Source organism: Ambystoma mexicanum, unplaced genomic scaffold (assembly GCF_040938575.1).
Source record: "Ambystoma mexicanum isolate Mex_15411 unplaced genomic scaffold, UKY_AmexF1_1 Mex_scaf52, whole genome shotgun sequence".
NCBI classification, from domain to species: domain Eukaryota; kingdom Metazoa; phylum Chordata; class Amphibia; order Caudata; family Ambystomatidae; genus Ambystoma; species Ambystoma mexicanum.
Window position 1 is genome coordinate 856,693 of NW_027182469.1, and position 16,965 is coordinate 873,657.

General features: G+C 51.0%; 23 non-coding genes across 23 annotated transcripts; all 23 read left to right on the plus strand.

Moving 5' to 3' along the window:
- Window positions 1–270: 270 nt before the first annotated feature.
- On the plus strand, window positions 271–341 carry TRNAG-GCC (transfer RNA glycine (anticodon GCC)). The gene has a single exon. It is a non-coding gene; the product is annotated as a tRNA-Gly (tRNA).
- Window positions 342–692: 351 nt separating this feature from the next.
- Window positions 693–763, plus strand: TRNAG-CCC (transfer RNA glycine (anticodon CCC)). Its single transcript has one exon. It is a non-coding gene; the product is annotated as a tRNA-Gly (tRNA).
- Window positions 764–1,740: 977 nt separating this feature from the next.
- TRNAG-CCC (transfer RNA glycine (anticodon CCC)) lies at window positions 1,741–1,811 on the plus strand. Its single transcript has one exon. It is a non-coding gene; the product is annotated as a tRNA-Gly (tRNA).
- Window positions 1,812–2,366: 555 nt separating this feature from the next.
- TRNAG-GCC (transfer RNA glycine (anticodon GCC)) lies at window positions 2,367–2,437 on the plus strand. The gene has a single exon. It is a non-coding gene; the product is annotated as a tRNA-Gly (tRNA).
- Window positions 2,438–4,046: 1,609 nt separating this feature from the next.
- TRNAG-GCC (transfer RNA glycine (anticodon GCC)) lies at window positions 4,047–4,117 on the plus strand. The gene has a single exon. It is a non-coding gene; the product is annotated as a tRNA-Gly (tRNA).
- Window positions 4,118–4,467: 350 nt separating this feature from the next.
- TRNAG-CCC (transfer RNA glycine (anticodon CCC)) lies at window positions 4,468–4,538 on the plus strand. Its single transcript has one exon. It is a non-coding gene; the product is annotated as a tRNA-Gly (tRNA).
- A 973-nt stretch (window positions 4,539–5,511) lies between these two features.
- On the plus strand, window positions 5,512–5,582 carry TRNAG-CCC (transfer RNA glycine (anticodon CCC)). Its single transcript has one exon. It is a non-coding gene; the product is annotated as a tRNA-Gly (tRNA).
- Window positions 5,583–6,137: 555 nt separating this feature from the next.
- Window positions 6,138–6,208, plus strand: TRNAG-GCC (transfer RNA glycine (anticodon GCC)). The gene has a single exon. It is a non-coding gene; the product is annotated as a tRNA-Gly (tRNA).
- Window positions 6,209–6,558: 350 nt separating this feature from the next.
- On the plus strand, window positions 6,559–6,629 carry TRNAG-CCC (transfer RNA glycine (anticodon CCC)). Its single transcript has one exon. It is a non-coding gene; the product is annotated as a tRNA-Gly (tRNA).
- A 565-nt stretch (window positions 6,630–7,194) lies between these two features.
- TRNAG-GCC (transfer RNA glycine (anticodon GCC)) lies at window positions 7,195–7,265 on the plus strand. The gene has a single exon. It is a non-coding gene; the product is annotated as a tRNA-Gly (tRNA).
- A 350-nt stretch (window positions 7,266–7,615) lies between these two features.
- On the plus strand, window positions 7,616–7,686 carry TRNAG-CCC (transfer RNA glycine (anticodon CCC)). The gene has a single exon. It is a non-coding gene; the product is annotated as a tRNA-Gly (tRNA).
- Window positions 7,687–8,241: 555 nt separating this feature from the next.
- On the plus strand, window positions 8,242–8,312 carry TRNAG-GCC (transfer RNA glycine (anticodon GCC)). Its single transcript has one exon. It is a non-coding gene; the product is annotated as a tRNA-Gly (tRNA).
- A 350-nt stretch (window positions 8,313–8,662) lies between these two features.
- On the plus strand, window positions 8,663–8,733 carry TRNAG-CCC (transfer RNA glycine (anticodon CCC)). The gene has a single exon. It is a non-coding gene; the product is annotated as a tRNA-Gly (tRNA).
- A 555-nt stretch (window positions 8,734–9,288) lies between these two features.
- Window positions 9,289–9,359, plus strand: TRNAG-GCC (transfer RNA glycine (anticodon GCC)). The gene has a single exon. It is a non-coding gene; the product is annotated as a tRNA-Gly (tRNA).
- Window positions 9,360–11,116: 1,757 nt separating this feature from the next.
- TRNAG-GCC (transfer RNA glycine (anticodon GCC)) lies at window positions 11,117–11,187 on the plus strand. Its single transcript has one exon. It is a non-coding gene; the product is annotated as a tRNA-Gly (tRNA).
- Window positions 11,188–11,537: 350 nt separating this feature from the next.
- On the plus strand, window positions 11,538–11,608 carry TRNAG-CCC (transfer RNA glycine (anticodon CCC)). Its single transcript has one exon. It is a non-coding gene; the product is annotated as a tRNA-Gly (tRNA).
- A 552-nt stretch (window positions 11,609–12,160) lies between these two features.
- Window positions 12,161–12,231, plus strand: TRNAG-GCC (transfer RNA glycine (anticodon GCC)). The gene has a single exon. It is a non-coding gene; the product is annotated as a tRNA-Gly (tRNA).
- A 350-nt stretch (window positions 12,232–12,581) lies between these two features.
- On the plus strand, window positions 12,582–12,652 carry TRNAG-CCC (transfer RNA glycine (anticodon CCC)). Its single transcript has one exon. It is a non-coding gene; the product is annotated as a tRNA-Gly (tRNA).
- A 976-nt stretch (window positions 12,653–13,628) lies between these two features.
- TRNAG-CCC (transfer RNA glycine (anticodon CCC)) lies at window positions 13,629–13,699 on the plus strand. The gene has a single exon. It is a non-coding gene; the product is annotated as a tRNA-Gly (tRNA).
- Window positions 13,700–14,251: 552 nt separating this feature from the next.
- On the plus strand, window positions 14,252–14,322 carry TRNAG-GCC (transfer RNA glycine (anticodon GCC)). The gene has a single exon. It is a non-coding gene; the product is annotated as a tRNA-Gly (tRNA).
- Window positions 14,323–14,672: 350 nt separating this feature from the next.
- TRNAG-CCC (transfer RNA glycine (anticodon CCC)) lies at window positions 14,673–14,743 on the plus strand. Its single transcript has one exon. It is a non-coding gene; the product is annotated as a tRNA-Gly (tRNA).
- Window positions 14,744–15,719: 976 nt separating this feature from the next.
- TRNAG-CCC (transfer RNA glycine (anticodon CCC)) lies at window positions 15,720–15,790 on the plus strand. Its single transcript has one exon. It is a non-coding gene; the product is annotated as a tRNA-Gly (tRNA).
- A 973-nt stretch (window positions 15,791–16,763) lies between these two features.
- TRNAG-CCC (transfer RNA glycine (anticodon CCC)) lies at window positions 16,764–16,834 on the plus strand. Its single transcript has one exon. It is a non-coding gene; the product is annotated as a tRNA-Gly (tRNA).
- Window positions 16,835–16,965: the final 131 nt, after the last annotated feature.

Consider the following 16,965-nt stretch of genomic DNA (forward strand, 5'->3'; position numbering starts at 1 on the left):
GAGGCACGGTGCTCAGGGAACTGCACTCAGAGTAGCGACCCATACAAAGGCCACCCTCATCTACCAGTGTGCTTGCCTCTGTCGACTTTTCCTGTCTATAGAACCTGGCCGTTCGTGGCCAAGTGAGTGAGAAGGACTGCCAGGGCAGCGCAGCTCCCATTCACCCACCGGAGCTGGCGCCATCCTCATGTCACTGCAGTGCTCTGTTAAATCAGCTGCTCTGGGCTGAAATGGTCCAGAGCACTGTAGCGCCAGTGTGCAGCATGTAAGGCATTGGTGGTTCAGTGGTAGAATTCTCGCCTGCCACGCGGGAGGCCCGGGTTCGATTCCCGGCCAATGCATGAGCGTTTTGCACATGTACCTTTCGTTGACTTTGAAGCATCGTGAAAAGGAAGAGACCAAACAAAAAAAACAAGCCTTGATTGCCTTGCTTGCCTTATTTCTGCTACTAGCGATCACTCTGCTGATCCCTTTTAGTAGAAGGGGCCGCTGCGCCTTGACTGGAAGCAGGGCAATCTCAGATTATGCAAACAGCTCATAGAGGCCCAGCCCGAGTAGGTGCCAGTCTCACACGTCTGCAAAGGCCTTCAATGAGGCTTTCAGCAGAAGTCAAGAGTTTACGAGTGACCATTCGCATGGAACTGGCAGGTGTGTTAAATCAAGCGCTCTACCGCAGTAATGCTGCTTGTCAAGCATTGGTAGTTCAGTGGTAAAATTCTCGCTTCCCAAGCGGGAGGCCCGGGTTCGATTCCCGGCCAATGCATGGCACTTTTGTAGACGTGTCTCTTGATATTTTAAAAGGCATGGGAAAAGAAAAATGGAAACGGTAGATAAGATGATTGCATTGCTTGTCTGTTTTCTGCGCAAAGAAAGCACTCTGCTGCCCTCTTTTAGCAGAAGATGGAACTGCAGTTTCAACTTAAGGCGGGAAACCTTCTATTATGCAAATAATTCCCAGAAGACCCCAGAAGCCCAGATTGAAAGGGTGTCAGCCTCGTGTGGCTGCAAAGATATCCCCTGAGTCCTGCGGTAGAAGTCTGGCTTTCCTGAGGCACGGTGCTCAGGGAACTGCACTCAGAGTAGCGACCCATACAAAGGCCACCCTCATCTACCAGTGTGCTTGCCTCTGTCGACTTTTCCTGTCTATAGAACCTGGCCGTTCGTGGCCAAGTGAGTGAGAAGGACTGCCAGGGCAGCGCAGCTCCCATTCACCCACCGGAGCTGGCGCCATCCTCATGTCACTGCAGTGCTCTGTTAAATCAGCTGCTCTGGGCTGAAATGGTCCAGAGCACTGTAGCGCCAGTGTGCAGCATGTAAGGCATTGGTGGTTCAGTGGTAGAATTCTCGCCTGCCACGCGGGAGGCCCGGGTTCGATTCCCGGCCAATACATGAGCGTTTTGCACATGTACCTTTCGTTGACTTTGAAGCATCGTGAAAAGGAAGAGACCAAACAAAAAAAACAAGCCTTGATTGCCTTGCTTGCCTTATTTCTGCTACTAGCGATCACTCTGCTGATCCCTTTTAGAAGAAGGGGCCGCTGCGCCTTGACTGGAAGCAGGGCAATCTCAGATTATGCAAACAGCTCATAGAGGCCCAGCCCGAGTAGGTGCCAGTCTCACACGTCTGCAAAGGCCTTCAATGAGGCTTTCAGCAGAAGTCAAGAGTTTACGAGTGACCATTCGCATGGAACTGGCAGGTGTGTTAAATCAAGCGCTCTACCGCAGTAATGCTGCTTGTCAGGCATTGGTAGTTCAGTGGTAGAATTCTCGCTTCCCAAGCGGGAGGCCCGGGTTCGATTCCCGGCCAATGCATGGCACTTTTGTAGACGTGTCTCTTGATATTTTAAAAGGCATGGGAAAAGAAAAATGGAAACGGTAGATAAGATGATTGCATTGCTTGTCTGTTTTCTGCGCAAAGAAAGCACTCTGCTGCCCTCTTTTAGCAGAAGATGGAACTGCAGTTTCAACTTAAGGCAGGAAACCTTCTATTATGCAAATAATTCCCAGAAGACCCCAGAAGCCCAGATTGAAAGGGTGTCAGCCTCGTGTGGCTGCAAAGATATCCCCTGAGTCCTGCAGTAGAAGTCTGGCTTTCCTGAGGCACGGTGCTCAGGGAACTGCACTCAGAGTAGCGACCCATACAAAGGCCACCCTCATCTACCAGTGTGCTTGCCTCCGTCCACTTTTCCTGTCTATAGAACCTGGCCGTTCGTGGCCAAGTGAGTGAGAAGGACTGCCAGGGCAGCGCAGCTCCCATTCACCCACCGGAGCTGGCGCCATCCTCATGTCACTGCAGTGCTCTGTTAAATCAGCTGCTCTGGGCTGCAATGGTCCAGAGCACTGTAGCGCCAGTGTGCAGCATGTAAGGCATTGGTGGTTCAGTGGTAGAATTCTCGCCTGCCACGCGGGAGGCCCGGGTTCGATTCCCGGCCAATGCATGAGCGTTTTGCACATGTACCTTTCGTTGACTTTGAAGCATCGTGAAAAGGAAGAGACCGAACAAAAAAACAAGCCTTGATTGCCTTGCTTGCCTTATTTCTGCTACTAGCGATCACTCTGCTGATCCCTTTTAGTAGAAGGGGCCGCTGCGCCTTGACTGGAAGCAGGGCAATCTCAGATTATGCAAACAGCTCATAGAGGCCCAGCCCGAGTAGGTGCCAGTCTCACACGTCTGCAAAGGCCTTCAATGAGGCTTTCAGCAGAAGTCAAGAGTTTACGAGTGACCATTCGCATGGAACTGGCAGGTGTGTTAAATCAAGTGCTCTACCGCAGTAATGCTGCTTGTCAGGCATTGGTAGCTCAGTGGTAGAATTCTCGCTTCCCAAGTGGGAGGCCCGGGTTCGATTCCCGGCCAATGCATGGCACTTTTGTAGACGTGTCTCTTGATATTTTAAAAGGCATGGGAAAAGAAAAATGGAAACGGTAGATAAGATGATTGCATTGCTTGTCTGTTTTCTGCGCAAAGAAAGCACTCTGCTGCCCTCTTTTAGCAGAAGATGGAACGGCAGTTTCAACTTAAGGCGGGAAACCTATTATGCAAATAATTCCCAGAAGACCCCAGAAGCCCAGATTGAAAGGGTGTCAGCCTTGTGTGGCTGCAAAGATATCCCCTGAGTCCTGCGGTAGAAGTCTGGCTTTCCTGAGGCACGGTGCTCAGGGAACTGCACTCAGAGTAGCGACCCATACAAAGGCCACCCTCATCTACCAGTGTGCTTGCCTCTGTCCACTTTTCCTGTCTATAGAACCTGGCCGTTCGTGGCCAAGTGAGTGAGAAGGACTGCCAGGGCAGCGCAGCTCCCATTCACCCACCGGAGCTGGCGCCATCCTCATGTCACTGCAGTGCTCTGTTAAATCAGCTGCTCTGGCCTGCAATGGTCCAGAGCACTGTAGCGCCAGTGTGCAGCATGTAAGGCATTGGTGGTTCAGTGGTAGAATTCTCGCCTGCCACGCGGGAGGCCCGGGTTTGATTCCCGGCCAATGCATGGCACTTTTGTAGACGTGTCTCTTGATATTTTAAAAGGCATGGGATAAGAAAAATGGAAACGGTAGATAAGATGATTGCATTGCTTGTCTGTTTTCTGCGCAAAGAAAGCACTCTGCTGCCCTCTTTTAGCAGAAGATGGAACTGCAGTTTCAACTTAAGGCGGGAAACCTTCTATTATGCAAATAATTCCCAGAAGACCCCAGAAGCCCAGATTGAAAGGGTGTCAGCCTCGTGTGGCTGCAAAGATATCCCCTGAGTCCTGCGGTAGAAGTCTGGCTTTCCTGAGGCACGGTGCTCAGGGAACTGCACTCAGAGTAGTGACCCATACAAAGGCCACCCTCATCTACCAGTGTGCTTGCCTCTGTCCACTTTTCCTGTCTATAGAACCTGGCCGTTCGTGGCCGTTCGTGGCCAAGTGAGTGAGAAGGACTGCCAGGGCAGCGCAGCTCCCATTCACCCACCGGAGCTGGCGCCATCCTCATGTCACTGCAGTGCTCTGTTAAATCAGCTGCTCTGGGCTGCAATGGTCCAGAGCACTGTAGCGCCAGTGTGCAGCATGTAAGGCATTGGTGGTTCAGTGGTAGAATTCTCGCCTGCCACGCGGGAGGCCCGGGTTCGATTCCCGGCCAATGCATGAGCGTTTTGCACATGTACCTTTCGTTGACTTTGAAGCATCGTGAAAAGGAAGAGACCGAACAAAAAAACAAGCCTTGATTGCCTTGCTTGCCTTATTTCTGCTACTAGCGATCACTCTGCTGATCCCTTTTAGTAGAAGGGGCCGCTGCGCCTTGACTGGAAGCAGGGCAATCTCAGATTATGCAAACAGCTCATAGAGGCCCAGCCCAAGTAGGTGCCAGTCTCACACGTCTGCAAAGGCCTTCAATGAGGCTTTCAGCAGAAGTCAAGAGTTTACGAGTGACCATTCGCATGGAACTGGCAGGTGTGTTAAATCAAGTGCTCTACCGCAGTATTGCTGCTTGTCAGGCATTGGTAGCTCAGTGGTAGAATTCTCGCTTCCCAAGCGGGAGACCCGGGTTCGATTCCCGGCCAATGCATGGCACTTTTGTAGACGTGTCTCTTGATATTTTAAAAGGCATGGGAAAAGAAAAATGGAAACGGTAGATAAGATGATTGCATTGCTTGTCTGTTTTCTGCGCAAAGAAAGCACTCTGCTGCCCTCTTTTAGCAGAAGATGGAACGGCAGTTTCAACTTAAGGCGGGAAACCTATTATGCAAATATTTCCCAGAAGACCCCAGAAGCCCAGATTGAAAGGGTGTCAGCCTTGTGTGGCTGCAAAGATATCCCCTGAGTCCTGCGTTAGAAGTCTGGCTTTCCTGAGGCACGGTGCTCAGGGAACTGCACTCAGAGTAGCGACCCATACAAAGGCCACCCTCATCTACCAGTGTGCTTGCCTCTGTCCACTTTTCCTGTCTATAGAACCTGGCCGTTCGTGGCCAAGTGAGTGAGAAGGACTGCCAGGGCAGCGCAGCTCCCATTCACCCACCGGAGCTGGCGCCATCCTCATGTCACTGCAGTGCTCTGTTAAATCAGCTGCTCTGGGCTGCAATGGTCCAGAGCACTGTAGCGCCAGTGTGCAGCATGTAAGGCATTGGTGGTTCGGTGGTAGAATTCTCGCCTGCCACGCGGGAGGCCCGGGTTCGATTCCCGGCCAATGCATGAGCGTTTTGCACATATACCTTTCGTTGACTTTGAAGCATCGTGAAAAGGAAGAGACCGAACAAAAAAACAAGCCTTGATTGCCTTGCTTGCCTTATTTCTGCTACTAGCGATCACTCTGCTGATCCCTTTTAGTAGAAGGGGCCGCTGCGCCTTGACTGGAAGCAGGGCAATCTCAGATTATGCAAAACACTCATAGAGGCCCAGCCCGAGTAGGTGCCAGTCTCACACGTCTGCAAAGGCCTTCAATGAGGCTTTCAGCAGAAGTCAAGAGTTTACGAGTGACCATTCGCATGGAACTGGCAGGTGTGTTAAATCAAGCGCTCTACCGCAGTAATGCTGCTTGTCAAGCATTGGTAGTTCAGTGGTAGAATTCTCGCTTCCCAAGCGGGAGGCCCGGGTTCGATTCCCGGCCAATGCATGGCACTTTTGTAGATGTGTCTCTTGATATTTTAAAAGGCATGGGAAAAGAAAAATGGAAACGGTAGATAAGATGATTGCATTGCTTGTCTGTTTTCTGCGCAAAGAAAGCAATCTGCTGCCCTCTTTTAGCAGAAGATGGAACTGCAGTTTCAACTTAAGGCGGGAAACCTTCTATTATGCAAATAATTCCCAGAAGACCCCAGAAGCCCAGATTGAAAGGGTGTCAGCCTCGTGTGGCTGCAAAGATATCCCCTGAGTCCTGCGGTAGAAGTCTGGCTTTCCTGAGGCACGGTGCTCAGGGAACTGCACTCAGAGTAGCGACCCATACAAAGGCCACCCTCATCTACCAGTGTGCTTGCCTCTGTCCACTTTTCCTGTCTATAGAACCTGGCCGTTCGTGGCCAAGTGAGTGAGAAGGACTGCCAGGGCAGCGCAGCTCCCATTCACCCACCGGAGCTGGCGCCATCCTCATGTCACTGCAGTGCTCTGTTAAATCAGCTGCTCTGGGCTGTAATGGTCCAGAGCACTGTAGCGCCAGTGTGCAGCATGTAAGGCATTGGTGGTTCAGTGGTAGAATTCTCGCCTGCCACGCGGGAGGCCCGGGTTCGATTCCCGGCCAATGCATGAGCGTTTTGCACATGTACCTTTCATTGACTTTGAAGCATCGTGAAAAGGAAGAGACCAAACAAAAAAACAAGCCTTGATTGCCTTGCTTGCCTTATTTCTGCTACTAGCGATCACTCTGCTGATCCCTTTTAGTAGAAGGGGCCGCTGCGCCTTGACTGGAAGCAGGGCAATCTCAGATTATGCAAACAGCTCATAGAGGCCCAGCCCGAGTAGGTGCCAGTCTCACACGTCTGCAAAGGCCTTCAATGAGGCTTTCAGCAGAAGTCAAGAGTTTACGAGTGACCTTTCGCATGGAACTGGCAGGTGTGTTAAATCAAGCGCTCTACCGCAGTAATGCTGCTTGTCAAGCATTGGTAGTTCAGTGGTAGAATTCTCGCTTCCCAAGCGGGAGGCCCGGGTTCGATTCCCGGCCAATGCATGGCACTTTTGTAGACGTGTCTCTTGATATTTTAAAAGGCATGGGAAAAGAAAAATGGAAACGGTAGATAAGATGATTGCATTGCTTGTCTGTTTTCTGCGCAAAGAAAGCACTCTGCTGCCCTCTTTTAGCAGAAGATGGAACTGCAGTTTCAACTTAAGGCGGGAAACCTTCTATTATGCAAATAATTCCCAGAAGACCCCAGAAGCCCAGATTGAAAGGGTGTCAGCCTCGTGTGGCTGCAAAGATATCCCCTGAGTCCTGCGGTAGAAGTCTGGCTTTCCTGAGGCACGGTGCTCAGGGAACTGCACTCAGAGTAGCGACCCATACAAAGGCCACCCTCATCTACCAGTGTGCTTGCCTCTGTCCACTTTTCCTGTCTATAGAACCTGGCCGTTCGTGGCCGTTCGTGGCCAAGTGAGTGAGAAGGACTGCCAGGGCAGCGCAGCTCCCATTCACCCACCGGAGCTGGCGCCATCCTCATGTCACTGCAGTGCTCTGTTAAATCAGCTGCTCTGGGCTGCAATGGTCCAGAGCACTGTAGCGCCAGTGTGCAGCATGTAAGGCATTGGTGGTTCAGTGGTAGAATTCTCGCCTGCCACGCGGGAGGCCCGGGTTCAATTCCCGGCCAATGCATGAGCGTTTTGCACATGTACCTTTCGTTGACTTTGAAGCATCGTGAAAAGGAAGAGACCAAACAAAAAAACAAGCCTTGATTGCCTTGCTTGCCTTATTTCTGCTACTAGCGATCACTCTGCTGATCCCTTTTAGTAGAAGGGGCCGCTGCGCCTTGACTGGAAGCAGGGCAATCTCAGATTATGCAAACAGCTCATAGAGGCCCAGCCCGAGTAGGTGCCAGTCTCACACGTCTGCAAAGGCCTTCAATGAGGCTTTCAGCAGAAGTCAAGAGTTTACGAGTGACCATTCGCATGGAACTGGCAGGTGTGTTAAATCAAGCGCTCTACCGCAGTAATGCTGCTTGTCAAGCATTGGTAGTTCAGTGGTAGAATTCTCGCTTCCCAAGCGGGAGGCCTGGGTTCGATTCCCAGCCAATGCATGGCACTTTTGTAGACGTGTCTCTTGATATTTTAAAAGGCATGGGAAAAGAAAAATGGAAACGGTAGATAAGATGATTGCATTGCTTGTCTGTTTTCTGCGCAAAGAAAGCACTCTGCTGCCCTCTTTTAGCAGAAGATGGAACTGCAGTTTCAACTTAAGGCGGGAAACCTTCTATTATGCAAATAATTCCCAGAAGACCCCAGAAGCCCAGATTGAAAGGGTGTCAGCCTCGTGTGGCTGCAAAGATATCCCCTGAGTCCTGCGGTAGAAGTCTGGCTTTCCTGAGGCACGGTGCTCAGGGAACTGCACTCAGAGTAGCGACCCATACAAAGGCCACCCTCATCTACCAGTGTGCTTGCCTCTGTCCACTTTTCCTGTCTATAGAACCTAGCCGTTCGTGGCCAAGTGAGTGAGAAGGACTGCCAGGGCAGCGCAGCTCCCATTCACCCACCGGAGCTGGCGCCATCCTCATGTCACTGCAGTGCTCTGTTAAATCAGCTGCTCTGGGCTGCAATGGTCCAGAGCACTGTAGCGCCAGTGTGCAGCATGTAAGGCATTGGTGGTTCAGTGGTAGAATTCTCGCCTGCCACGCGGGAGGCCCGGGTTCGATTCCCGGCCAATGCATGAGCATTTTGCACATGTACCTTTCGTTGACTTTGAAGCATCGTGAAAAGGAAGAGACCAAACAAAAAAACAAGCCTTGATTGCCTTGCTTGCCTTATTTCTGCTACTAGCGATCACTCTGCTGATCCCTTTTAGTAGAAGGGGCCGCTGCGCCTTGACTGGAAGCAGGGCAATCTCAGATTATGCAAACAGCTCATAGAGGCCCAGCCCGAGTAGGTGCCAGTCTCACACGTCTGCAAAGGCCTTCAATGAGGCTTTCAGCAGAAGTCAAGAGTTTACGAGTGACCATTCGCATGGAACTGGCAGGTGTGTTAAATCAAGCGCTCTACCGCAGTAATGCTGCTTGTCAAGCATTGGTAGTTCAGTGGTAGAATTCTCGCTTCCCAAGCGGGAGGCCCGGGTTCGATTCCCGGCCAATGCATGGCACTTTTGTAGACGTGTCTCTTGATATTTTAAAAGGCATGGGAAAAGAAAAATGGAAACGGTAGATAAGATGATTGCATTGCTTGTCTGTTTTCTGCGCAAAGAAAGCACTCTGCTGCCCTCTTTTAGCAGAAGATGGAACTGCAGTTTCAACTTAAGGCGGGAAACCTTCTATTATGCAAATAATTCCCAGAAGACCCCAGAAGCCCAGATTGAAAGGGTGTCAGCCTCGTGTGGCTGCAAAGATATCCCCTGAGTCCTGCGGTAGAAGTCTGGCTTTCCTGAGGCACGGTGCTCAGGGAACTGCACTCAGAGTAGCGACCCATACAAAGGCCACCCTCATCTACCAGTGTGCTTGCCTCTGTCCACTTTTCCTGTCTATAGAACCTGGCCGTTCGTGGCCAAGTGAGTGAGAAGGACTGCCAGGGCAGCGCAGCTCCCATTCACCCACCGGAGCTGGCGCCATCCTCATGTCACTGCAGTGCTCTGTTAAATCAGCTGCTCTGGCCTGAAATGGTCCAGAGCACTGTAGCGCCAGTGTGCAGCATGTAAGGCATTGGTGGTTCAGTGGTAGAATTCTCGCCTGCCACGCGGGAGGCCCGGGTTCGATTCCCGGCCAATGCATGAGTGTTTTGCACATGTACCTTTCGTTGACTTTGAAGCATCGTGAAAAGGAAGAGACCAAACAAAAAAACAAGCCTTGATTGCCTTGCTTGCCTTATTTCTGCTACTAGCGATCACTCTGCTGATCCCTTTTAGTAGAAGGGGCCGCTGCGCCTTGAATGGAAGCAGGGCAATCTCAGATTATGCAAACAGCTCATAGAGGCCCAGCCCGAGTAGGTGCCAGTCTCACACGTCTGCAAAGGCCTTCAATGAGGCTTTCAGCAGAAGTCAAGAGTTTACGAGTGACCATTCGCATGGAACTGGCAGGTGTGTTAAATCAAGTGCTCTACCGCAGTAATGGTGCTTGTCAGGCATTGGTAGTTCAGTGGTAGAATTTTCGCTTCCCAAGCTGGAGGCCCGGGTTCGATTCCCGGCCAATGCATGGCACTTTTGTAGACGTGTCTCTTGATATTTTAAAAGGCATGGGAAAAGAAAAATGGAAACGGTAGATAAGATGATTGCATTGCTTGTCTGTTTTCTGCGCAAAGAAAGCAGTCTGCTGCCCTCTTTTAGCAGAAGATGGAACTGCAGTTTCAACTTAAGGCGGGAAACCTTCTATTATGCAAATAATTCCCAGAAGACCCCAGAAGCCCAGCCTCGTGTGGCTGCAAAGATATCCCCTGAGTCCTGCAGTAGAAGTCTGGCTTTCCTGAGGCACGGTGCTCAGGGAACTGCACTCAGAGTAGCGACCCATACAAAGGCCACCCTCATCTACCAGTGTGCTTGCCTCTGTCCACTTTTCCATGTACCTTGTACATGTACCTTTCGTTGACTTTGAAGCATCGTGAAAAGGAAGAGACCAAACAAAAAAACAAGCCTTGATTGCCTTGCTTGCCTTATTTCTGCTACTAGCGATCACTCTGCTGATCCCTTTTAGTAGAAGGGGCCGCTGCGCCTTGACTGGAAGCAGGGCAATCTCAGATTATGCAAACAGCTCATAGAGGCCCAGCCCGAGTAGGTGCCAGTCTCACACGTCTGCAAAGGCCTTCAATGAGGCTTTCAGCAGAAGTCAAGAGTTTACGAGTGACCATTCGCATGGAACTGGCAGGTGTGTTAAATCAAGCGCTCTACCGCAGTAATGCTGCTTGTCAAGCATTGGTAGTTCAGTGGTAGAATTCTCGCTTCCCAAGCGGGAGGCCCGGGTTCGATTCCCAGCCAATGCATGGCACTTTTGTAGACGTGTCTCTTGATATTTTAAAAGGCATGGGAAAAGAAAAATGGAAACGGTAGATAAGATGATTGCATTGCTTGTCTGTTTTCTGCGCAAAGAAAGCACTCTGCTGCCCTCTTTTAGCAGAAGATGGAACTGCAGTTTCAACTTAAGGCGGGAAACCTTCTATTATGCAAATAATTCCCAGAAGACCCCAGAAGCCCAGATTGAAAGGGTGTCAGCCTCGTGTGGCTGCAAAGATATCCCCTGAGTCCTGCGGTAGAAGTCTGGCTTTCCTGAGGCACGGTGCTCAGGGAACTGCACTCAGAGTAGCGACCCATACAAAGGCCACCCTCATCTACCAGTGTGCTTGCCTCTGTCCACTTTTCCTGTCTATAGAACCTAGCCGTTCGTGGCCAAGTGAGTGAGAAGGACTGCCAGGGCAGCGCAGCTCCCATTCACCCACCGGAGCTGGCGCCATCCTCATGTCACTGCAGTGCTCTGTTAAATCAGCTGCTCTGGGCTGCAATGGTCCAGAGCACTGTAGCGCCAGTGTGCAGCATGTCAGGCATTGGTGGTTCAGTGGTAGAATTCTCGCCTGCCACGCGGGAGGCCCGGGTTCGATTCCCGGCCAATGCATGAGCATTTTGCACATGTACCTTTCGTTGACTTTGAAGCATCGTGAAAAGGAAGAGACCAAAGAAAAAAACAAGCCTTGATTGCCTTGCTTGCCTTATTTCTGCTACTAGCGATCACTCTGCTGATCCCTTTTAGTAGAAGGGGCCGCTGCGCCTTGACTGGAAGCAGGGCAATCTCAGATTATGCAAAACGCTCATAGAGGCCCAGCCCGAGTAGGTGCCAGTCTCACACGTCTGCAAAGGCCTTCAATGAGGCTTTCAGCAGAAGTCAAGAGTTTACGAGTGACCATTCGCATGGAACTGGCAGGTGTGTTAAATCAAGCGCTCTACCGCAGTAATGCTGCTTGTCAGGCATTGGTAGTTCAGTGGTAGAATTCTCGCTTCCCAAGCGGGAGGCCCGGGTTCGATTCCCGGCCAATGCATGGCACTTTTGTAGACGTGTCTCTTGATATTTTAAAAGGCATGGGAAAAGAAAAATGGAAACGGTAGATAAGATGATTGCATTGCTTGTCTGTTTTCTGCGCAAAGAAAGCACTCTGCTGCCCTCTTTTAGCAGAAGATGGAACGGCAGTTTCAACTTAAGGCGGGAAACCTATTATGCACATAATTCCCAGAAGACCCCAGAAGCCCAGATTGAAAGGGTGTCAGCCTCGTGTGGCTGCAAAGATATCCCCTGAGTCCTGCAGTAGAAGTCTGGCTTTCCTGAGGCACGGTGCTCAGGGAACTGCACTCAGAGTAGCGACCCATACAAAGGCCACCCTCATCTACCAGTGTGCTTGCCTCTGTCCACTTTTCCTGTCTATAGAACCTGGCCGTTCGTGGCCAAGTGAGTGAGAAGGACTGCCAGGGCAGCGCAGCTCCCATTCACCCACCGGAGCTGGCGCCATCCTCATGTCACTGCAGTGCTCTGTTAAATCAGCTGCTCTGGGCTGTAATGGTCCAGAGCACTGTAGCGCCAGTGTGCAGCATGTAAGGCATTGGTGGTTCAGTGGTAGAATTCTCGCCTGCCACGCGGGAGGCCCGGGTTCGATTCCCGGCCAATGCATGAGCGTTTTGCACATGTACCTTTCATTGACTTTGAAGCATCGTGAAAAGGAAGAGACCAAACAAAAACACAAGCCTTGATTGCCTTGCTTGCCTTATTTCTGCTACTAGCGATCACTCTGCTGATCCCTTTTAGTAGAAGGGGCCGCTGCGCCTTGACTGGAAGCAGGGCAATCTCAGATTATGCAAACAGCTCATAGAGGCCCAGCCCGAGTAGGTGCCAGTCTCACACGTCTGCAAAGGCCTTCAATGAGGCTTTCAGCAGAAGTCAAGAGTTTACGAGTGACCATTCGCATGGAACTGGCAGGTGTGTTAAATCAAGCGCTCTACCGCAGTAACGCTGCTTGTCAAGCATTGGTAGTTCAGTGGTAGAATTCTCGCTTCCCAAGCGGGAGGCCTGGGTTCGATTCCCGGCCAATGCATGGCACTTTTGTAGACGTGTCTCTTGATATTTTAAAAGGCATGGGAAAAGAAAAATGGAAACGGTAGATAAGATGATTGCATTGCTTGTCTGTTTTCTGCGCAAAGAAAGCACTCTGCTGCCCTCTTTTAGCAGAAGATGGAACTGCAGTTTCAACTTAAGGCGGGAAACCTTCTATTATGCAAATAATTCCCAGAAGACCCCAGAAGCCCAGATTGAAAGGGTGTCAGCCTCGTGTGGCTGCAAAGATATCCCCTGAGTCCTGCGGTAGAAGTCTGGCTTTCCTGAGGCACGGTGCTCAGGGAACTGCACTCAGAGTAGCGACCCATACAAAGGCCACCCTCATCTACCAGTGTGCTTGCCTCTGTCCACTTTTCCTGTCTATAGAACCTAGCCGTTCGTGGCCAAGTGAGTGAGAAGGACTGCCAGGGCAGCGCAGCTCCCATTCACCCACCGGAGCTGGCGCCATCCTCATGTCACTGCAGTGCTCTGTTAAATCAGCTGCTCTGGGCTGCAATGGTCCAGAGCACTGTAGCGCCAGTGTGCAGCATGTAAGGCATTGGTGGTTCAGTGGTAGAATTCTCGCCTGCCACGCGGGAGGCCCGGGTTCGATTCCTGGCCAATGCATGAGCATTTTGCACATGTACCTTTCGTTGACTTTGAAGCATCGTGAAAAGGAAGAGACCAAAGAAAAAAACAAGCCTTGATTGCCTTGCTTGCCTTATTTCTGCTACTAGCGATCACTCTGCTGATCCCTTTTAGTAGAAGGGGCCGCTGCGCCTTGACTGGAAGCAGGGCAATCTCAGATTATGCAAAACGCTCATAGAGGCCCAGCCCGAGTAGGTGCCAGTCTCACACGTCTGCAAAGGCCTTCAATGAGGCTTTCAGCAGAAGTCAAGAGTTTACGAGTGACCATTCGCATGGAACTGGCAGGTGTGTTAAATCAAGTGCTCTACCGCAGTAATGTTGCTTGTCAGGCATTGGTAGTTCAGTGGTAGAATTCTCACTTCCCAAGCGGGAGGCCCGGGTTCGATTCCCGGCCAATGCATGGCACTTTTGTAGACGTGTCTCTTGATATTTTAAAAGGCATGGGAAAAGAAAAATGGAAACGGTAGATAAGATGATTGCATTGCTTGTCTGTTTTCTGCGCAAAGAAAGCACTCTGCTGCCCTCTTTTAGCAGAAGATGGAACGGCAGTTTCAACTTAAGGCGGGAAACCTATTATGCACATAATTCCCAGAAGACCCCAGAAGCCCAGATTGAAAGGGTGTCAGCCTCGTGTGGCTGCAAAGATATCCCCTGAGTCCTGCAGTAGAAGTCTGGCTTTCCTGAGGCACGGTGCTCAGGGAACTGCACTCAGAGTAGCGACCCATACAAAGGCCACCCTCATCTACCAGTGTGCTTGCCTCTGTCCACTTTTCCTGTCTATAGAACCTGGCCGTTCGTGGCCAAGTGAGTGAGAAGGACTGCCAGGGCAGCGCAGCTCCCATTCACCCACCGGAGCTGGCGCCATCCTCATGTCACTGCAGTGCTCTGTTAAATCAGCTGCTCTGGCCTGCAATGGTCCAGAGCACTGTAGCGCCAGTGTGCAGCATGTAAGGCATTGGTGGTTCAGTGGTAGAATTCTCGCCTGCCACGCGGGAGGCCCGGGTTCGATTCCCGGCCAATGCATGAGCGTTTTGCACATGTACCTTTCGTTGACTTTGAAGCATCGTGAAAAGGAAGAGACCGAACAAAAAAACAAGCCTTGATTGCCTTGCTTGCCTTATTTCTGCTACTAGCGATCACTCTGCTGATCCCTTTTAGTAGAAGGGGCCGCTGCGCCTTGACTGGAAGCAGGGCAATCTCAGATTATGCAAACAGCTCATAGAGGCCCAGCCCGAGTAGGTGACAGTCTCACACGTCTGCAAAGGCCTTCAATGAGGCTTTCAGCAGAAGTCAAGAGTTTACGAGTGACCATTCGCATGGAACTGGCAGGTGTGTTAAATCAAGCGCTCTACCGCAGTAATGCTGCTTGTCAGGCATTGGTAGTTCAGTGGTAGAATTCTCGCTTCCCAAGCGGGAGGCCCGGGTTCGATTCCCGGCCAATGCATGGCACTTTTGTAGACGTGTCTCTTGATATTTTAAAAGGCATGGGAAAAGAAAAATGGAAACGGTAGATAAGATGATTGCATTGCTTGTCTGTTTTCTGCGCAAAGAAAGCACTCTGCTGCCCTCTTTTAGCAGAAGATGGAACTGCAGTTTCAACTTAAGGCGGGAAACCTTCTATTATGCAAATAATTCCCAGAAGACCCCAGAAGCCCAGATTGAAAGGGTGTCAGCCTCGTGTGGCTGCAAAGATATCCCCTGAGTCCTGCAGTAGAAGTCTGGCTTTCCTGAGGCACGGTGCTCAGGGAACTGCACTCAGAGTAGCGACCCATACAAAGTCCACCCTCATCTACCAGTGTGCTTGCCTCTGTCCACTTTTCCTGTCTATAGAACCTGGCCGTTCGTGGCCAAGTGAGTGAGAAGGACTGCCAGGGCAGCGCAGCTCCCATTCACCCACCGGAGCTGGCGCCATCCTCATGTCACTGCAGTGCTCTGTTAAATCAGCTGCTCTGGGCTGTAATGGTCCAGAGCACTGTAGCGCCAGTGTGCAGCATGTAAGGCATTGGTGGTTCAGTGGTAGAATTCTCGCCTGCCACGCGGGAGGCCCGGGTTCGATTCCTGGCCAATGCATGAGCATTTTGCACATGTACCTTTCGTTGACTTTGAAGCATCGTGAAAAGGAAGAGACCAAAGAAAAAAACAAGCCTTGATTGCCTTGCTTGCCTTATTTCTGCTACTAGCGATCACTCTGCTGATCCCTTTTAGTAGAAGGGGCCGCTGCGCCTTGACTGGAAGCAGGGCAATCTCAGATTATGCAAAACGCTCATAGAGGCCCAGCCCGAGTAGGTGCCAGTCTCACACGTCTGCAAAGGCCTTCAATGAGGCTTTCAGCAGAAGTCAAGAGTTTACGAGTGACCATTCGCATGGAACTGGCAGGTGTGTTAAATCAAGTGCTCTACCGCAGTAATGTTGCTTGTCAGGCATTGGTAGTTCAGTGGTAGAATTCTCACTTCCCAAGCGGGAGGCCCGGGTTCGATTCCCGGCCAATGCATGGCACTTTTGTAGACGTGTCTCTTGATATTTTAAAAGGCATGGGAAAAGAAAAATGGAAACGGTAGATAAGATGATTGCATTGCTTGTCTGTTTTCTGCGCAAAGAAAGCACTCTGCTGCCCTCTTTTAGCAGAAGATGGAACGGCAGTTTCAACTTAAGGCGGGAAACCTATTATGCACATAATTCCCAGAAGACCCCAGAAGCCCAGATTGAAAGGGTGTCAGCCTCGTGTGGCTGCAAAGATATCCCCTGAGTCCTGCAGTAGAAGTCTGGCTTTCCTGAGGCACGGTGCTCAGGGAACTGCACTCAGAGTAGCGACCCATACAAAGGCCACCCTCATCTACCAGTGTGCTTGCCTCTGTCCACTTTTCCTGTCTATAGAACCTGGCCGTTCGTGGCCAAGTGAGTGAGAAGGACTGCCAGGGCAGCGCAGCTCCCATTCACCCACCGGAGCTGGCGCCATCCTCATGTCACTGCAGTGCTCTGTTAAATCAGCTGCTCTGGCCTGCAATGGTCCAGAGCACTGTAGCGCCAGTGTGCAGCATGTAAGGGATTGGTGGTTCAGTGGAAGAATTCTCGCCTGCCACGCGGGAGGCCCGGGTTCGATTCCCGGCCAATGCATGAGCGTTTTGCACATGTACCTTTCGTTGACTTTGAAGCATCGTGAAAAGGAAGAGACCGAACAAAAAAACAAGCCTTGATTGCCTTGCTTGCCTTATTTCTGCTACTAGCGATCACTCTGCTGATCCCTTTTAGTAGAAGGGGCCGCTGCGCCTTGACTGGAAGCAGGGCAATCTCAGATTATGCAAACAGCTCATAGAGGCCCAGCCCGAGTAGGTGACAGTCTCACACGTCTGCAAAGGCCTTCAATGAGGCTTTCAGCAGAAGTCAAGAGTTTACGAGTGACCATTCGCATGGAACTGGCAGGTGTGTTAAATCAAGCGCTCTACCGCAGTAATGCTGCTTGTCAGGCATTGGTAGTTCAGTGGTAGAATTCTCGCTTCCCAAGCGGGAGGCCCGGGTTCGATTCCCGGCCAATGCATGGCACTTTTGTAGACGTGTCTCTTGATATTTTAAAAGGCATGGGAAAAGAAAAATGGAAACGGTAGATAAGATGATTGCATTGCTTGTCTGTTTTCTGCGCAAAGAAAGCACTCTGCTGCCCTCTTTTAG